Consider the following 5,385-nt stretch of genomic DNA (forward strand, 5'->3'; position numbering starts at 1 on the left):
TTCCTGCATCCCTCCCTCCCTCCGTCCCCCCTTCCCCCTCCCCTGCCTCCTTCCTTCCCTCCCTTTTTTTTTTCAGGGTCTTCTCTCTCACCCAGGCTGGAGTGCAGTGGCATGGTCACAGCGGACTGCAGCCTCGGCCGCCATAGCTCAATTAATCTTCCTGCCTCAGCCTCCAGAGTAGGTGGGACTACAGGAGTGTGCCACCGCACCCGGCTAATTTCTTAATTTTTATTTTGTAGAGATGAGGCCTCCCGATATTGTCCAGGCCTGGAAGTATTTTTTGAAATTCAAGAGGATCTAGAAGTTCTGGCGTCCTGTCAATATCCCTTTCTAAGATGAAATGTAAAATCCTCTAATCACCCCAGGATACCTTTTCCAGCTATATTACCATTTCCTTTCAGCCGACTAGAGTGGAACGTAGGCAAAGAACGGACCTATGCCTGCACACGGGCACCTTTGAACTCACTGAGATCTATAAAAGAATTTTTAAAAAATTGCCAGAATGAAAAAAGTATCCTCCAGTGAGCCTCGAGGACAGCCAGGGAAGGCAGCTACTGGGCCCTGCCACTGGCCAGGAATGGGAGAGTCAGAGGTGTCCATTCTCCTATGGATGGGTCGCACATCAGAACTGAACCACAAACCCTTTCCTGCCCCCTTGGGACCAGGCCGCCCCTCCTTTCTTCCCCTCGCCTTGACCCTCCCATGCTGCCCCACCTGTCAGGATCGCAAGGATCCCCAGCTCAGCAGATGGGAACCGGACCAAAAAGAGAAATAGCCCTGTCCCGCCGATAAGTACCACCCCCAGACCCCCTGCTCCACCCTCCAGACCACGGGGAGACCCCATGCTCCACCCCTGAAAACCAAACCGAGACCTCCCGCTCCTCCCCTCGGGACCAACCCCAGACCCCCTCTCCATCCTCCGGACCACAGGGAGACCCCATACTCCACCCCTGAAACCCACACCCAGACCCCCCGCTCCTCCCTTCCGGACCCCCAGACGCCCTGCTCCTGTCCTCCGGACCACACCAGACCGCTCCTTCCCTCGGCGCCACCCCCAGACCCCCGATCCTCCTGTCGGGACCCCCACGGGGCCACCTCCAGACCCTCCTCCCGCTCCCTCCCTAGGGATCAACCCAGACGCCGGCTCCTCCCCTCGGGATCACCCCGAGACCCGCTCACCACCATCAGTCAGGCCGGGTAGAGGGGAGAGGCCACTCAGGAGAGACCAGGCCACTCTTCCAGGAGTGAAGGGAGGAGGACAGAGTCACGGGCAGACCACAAATAACCAGGGACTGAAGAGACAGCAGGATCGGAGAGTGACGGAAAAGGTCTAAGGGTAGGAAAACTCCCTGAGGCTTTCTCCACCCGGAGTGTGGGGTAGGGAGCAGCCGGAGAGTGACGGAGAGTGACGAAAGTAGACGATGCCCGACGGAGAAGAGCCAAGCGCAGCTGAAGGGCGGCGGAGAGCGACGGAAAGTGGCGAGAATTGACGGAAAGTAACGGAAACTGACGGACAGTGACGAAGATTCACGAAATTTGTCAGAGCGCAACACAGATGAGAGAAGATGCCGCAGGCCGAGCCTAATCGGAGATGACGGAAAGTGACGGAGAGGAACGAGGAGTAAAGAGGGGTGACGAAAAGAGCCGAAGCTTGTGGAGGCGAAGAACTGAGTGAGGAAAGATAGCCGAGATTAGCTGGCGGGCTGCAGCCTGGGCAGTCGCCCGAATGGGCGGGACCCCACGGAGTTACCGAGAGGATGCGAACAGCGGCAGCCGGGCAGGACGCGAGCGAGGGAGGGCGTGGAGGGCCGTGGGTCCGCCTACCCTGGGGCAGGCATGGGTGGCATCGAGGTGACCCGGGTGGGAGGTGCACCGCCGACCCCTGGCAGCCTCTGCGGGGAGCCCAAGCCCGTCGTCTCCGCCCCTTTGCAGACCTCGGCGCCCAGCCTGGCCCCTGACGCCCACCCCACGGCCCCACCCAGCGCCCAGGCCCAAGAGTCCGACGAGCAGCGGAGGCTCGCGGCCCCTGGACCCCAAGCAGCACATGGCCCAGAGCATCTCCGCCCAGTGGAGGGCGGCACATGGCGGGAGGACGGGAGTCCGTGTCCACTCATGGCCGGGAGGGGAGGGCGAGTTCTGGTGGCTGGGGAGGGCTGCACATGGCAGGGGAGGGGAGAGCGAGAGTGCCGGCGAGGGAGGAGGGCAAAAGTGCGTGTGCGCTCAAGTCTCTCTTCCTCATCATACAAAGCCACCCACCCTGATGACCTTATTTAATCCTAATTACCTCCCAAAGGCCACATCTCCAATCAGGACATGAATTTGGGGATTAAATTGCCAACACATGGCTGGGCACCGTGCCTTGTGCTTTTAATCCCAGCACTTTCAGAGGCCAAGGCGGGCGATCACCTGAGGCCAGGAGTTCAAGACCAGCCTGGCCAACATGGTGAAACCCCATCTCTACTAAAAATAGAAAAAAAAAAAAAATTAGCAAGGAATGAAGCCCGGTGCCTGTAATTCTAAGGAAGGAGACCACCACTTCTCCTGCTGCCCTTCCCTTCCCCACATCCTTCCTTAGTTTATAAAACAGGGAAAAAGGGAGAATGCAAAAAGCTAAAAAAAAAAAAAAAAGAGAGAAGTAAGATAAATAGCTGGACGTCCTTGGCACCACCACCCGGCCCTGGTGGTTAAAATAATAATATTAGCCCCAGACGTAAACTATTTGTGTTATCTGTAAATTCCCGACACTGTATGAGGAAGCACTGAAAAACTTTCTGTACTGTTATCTGATGCATGTAGCCCTCAGTCACATTCCCCACGCTTGCTCCATCTATCACGACCCTTTCATGTGAACCTCTTAGAGTCGTAAACCCTTAAAAGGCCCAGGAATTCCTTTTTCGGGGAGCTCGGCTCTTAAGACGCAAGGGTGCTGACCCTCCTGGCCGAAGAAAGCCCTTCTTTCTTTAACCCGGTGTCTGAGGAATATTTCTGTGGCTTGTCGTGCTACAATGCCAGCTACCGGGAGGCTGAGGTGCGAGAATCGCTTGAACCTGGGAGGCAGAGGTTGCAGTGAGCCGAGATCGCACCACTGCACTCCAGCCTGGGTGATAGATGACAGAGCGAGGCACTATCTAAAAAAAGAAGAAAAAAAATTGCCAAAACATGAAATCCGGAGAACGCATTCAAGCAATAGCACCATATGAATCTGTACATACCTTGCAAACACTGTAAACCTGTCGCATCTCACCTGAGACCAACCCCCAACCACAAAGCCCAGACCTGGAATTTTCCCAGGACCAAACCCATCTAGATTCTATAAACCGAAACCTCAAAGCCTAACCCTAACCCTAATCCTAACCCCTACAGTTCAGGTCCCCCCGTCCCTGTGGCTCCACGTCAAGACAATCTGCCCCTCCGTGGGTTTGCAGGCCCCTTGGTGGGGGTGGGAGCTGGGGACCACACACAGCTCTCTTAGTTTAAGCCATTTTCTTTCTTTCTTCCTTCTTTCCTGCATCCCTCCCTCCCTCCGTCCCCCCTTCCCCCTCCCGTCCCTCCTTCCTTCCCTCCCTTTTTTCTTTCAGGGTGTTGCTCTGTCACCCAGGCAGGAGTGCAGTGGCATGATCACAGCTGACTGCAGCCTCGGCCGCCATAGCTCAAGTGATCTTCCCGCCTCAGCCTCCAGAGTAGGTGGGACTACAGGAGTGTGCCACCGCACCCGGCTAATTTCTTAATTTTTATTTTGTAGAGATGAGGCCTCCCGATATTGTCCAGGCTTGGAAGTATTTTTTGAAATTCAAGAGGATGTAGAAATTCTGGCCTCCTGTCAATATCCCTTTCTAAGATGAAATGTAAAATCCTCTAATGACCCCAGGATGCCTTTTCCAGCTATATTACCATTTCCTTTCAGCCGACTAGAGTGGAACGTAGGCAAAGAACGGACCTATGCCTGCACACGGGCACCTTTGAACTCACTGAGATCTATAAAAGAATTTTTTTAAAATTGCCAGAATGAGGCCGGGCGCGGTGGCTCACGCTTGTAATCCCAGCACTTTGGGAGGCCGAGGCGGGCGGATCACGAGGTCAGGAGATCGAGACCAAGGTGAAACCCCGTCTCTACTAAAAATACAAAAAATTAGCCGGGCGTGGTGGCGGACGCCTGTAGTCCCAGCTACTCGGAGAGGCTGAGGCAGGAGAATGGCGTGAACCCGGGAGGCGGAGCTTGCAGTGAGCCGAGATCGCACCACTACACTCCAGCCTGGGTGAAAGAACGAGACTCCGTCTCAAAAAAAAAAAAAAAAAAAAAAAAAAAAAAAAAAAAAATTGCCAGAATGAAAAAAGTATCCTCCAGTGAGCCTCAAGGACAGCCAGGGAAGGCAGCTTCTGGGCCCTGCCACTGGCCAGGAATGGGAGAGTCAGAGGTGTCCATTCTCCTATGGATGGGTCGCACATCAGAACTGAACCACAAACCCTTTGCTGCCCCCTTGGGACCAGGCCGCCACTCCTTCCTTCCCCTCACCTTGACCCTCCCATCCTGCCCCACCTGTCAGGATCACAAGGACCCCCAGCTCAGCAGATGGGAACCGGACCAAAAAGAGAAATAGCCCTGTCCCGTCCATAAGTACAACCTCCAGACCCCCTGCTCCACCCTCCAGACCACAGGGAGACCCCATGCTCCACCCGTGACAACCACACCCAGACCCCTGCTCCTCCCCTCAGGACCACCCCTAGACGCCGGCTCCTCCCCTCGGGATCACCCCGAGACCCGCTCACCACCATCAGTCAGGCCGGGTAGAGGGGAGAGGCCTCTCAGGAGAGACCAGGCCACTCTCCCGGGAGTGAAGGGAGGAGGACAGAGTCACGGGCAGACCAGAAATAACCAGGGACTGAAGAGACAGCAGGATCGGAGAGTGACGGAAAAGGACTAAGGGCAGGAAAAGTCCCTGAGGCTTTCTCCATGGAGTGCGGGGTAGGGAGCAGCCGGAGAGTGACGGAGAGTGACGAAAGTAGACGATGCCTGACGGAGAAAAGCCGAGCGGAGCTAAAGGGCGGTGGAGAGCGACGGAAAGTGGCGAGAATTGACGGAAAGTGACGGGGACTGACGGACAGTGACGAAGAGTCACGAAATTTATCAGAGAGCGACAAAGAGGAAAGCGAAATGGTGAGATGAAGCAGGCCGAGCCTACTCGGAGTTGACGGAAAGTGACGGAGAGGAACGAGGAGTAAAGAGGGGTGACGAAAAGAGCCGAAGCAGGTGGAGGCGAAGAACTGAGTCAGGAAAGATAGCCGAGATTAGCTGGTGGGCTGCAGCCTGGGCAGTCGCCCGAATGGGCGGGACACCACGGAGTTACCGAGAGGATGCGAACAGCGGCCAGCCGGGCAGGACGCGAG

General features: G+C 55.9%; 1 long non-coding RNA gene across 1 annotated transcript; it reads right to left on the reverse strand.

Annotated features, from left to right (window-relative positions):
* Nucleotides 1-2,749: 2,749 nt before the first annotated feature.
* Nucleotides 2,750-5,045, reverse strand: LOC134736045 (uncharacterized). The gene is made up of 2 exons (XR_010119745.1): nt 4,768-5,045; nt 2,750-3,128 (listed from the first exon to the last, which is right to left on the reverse strand). It is a non-coding gene; the product is annotated as an uncharacterized lncRNA (long non-coding RNA).
* Nucleotides 5,046-5,385: the final 340 nt, after the last annotated feature.

Source organism: Symphalangus syndactylus, chromosome X, assembly GCF_028878055.3.
Source record: "Symphalangus syndactylus isolate Jambi chromosome X, NHGRI_mSymSyn1-v2.1_pri, whole genome shotgun sequence".
Classification (NCBI taxonomy): Eukaryota; Metazoa; Chordata; class Mammalia; order Primates; family Hylobatidae; genus Symphalangus; species Symphalangus syndactylus.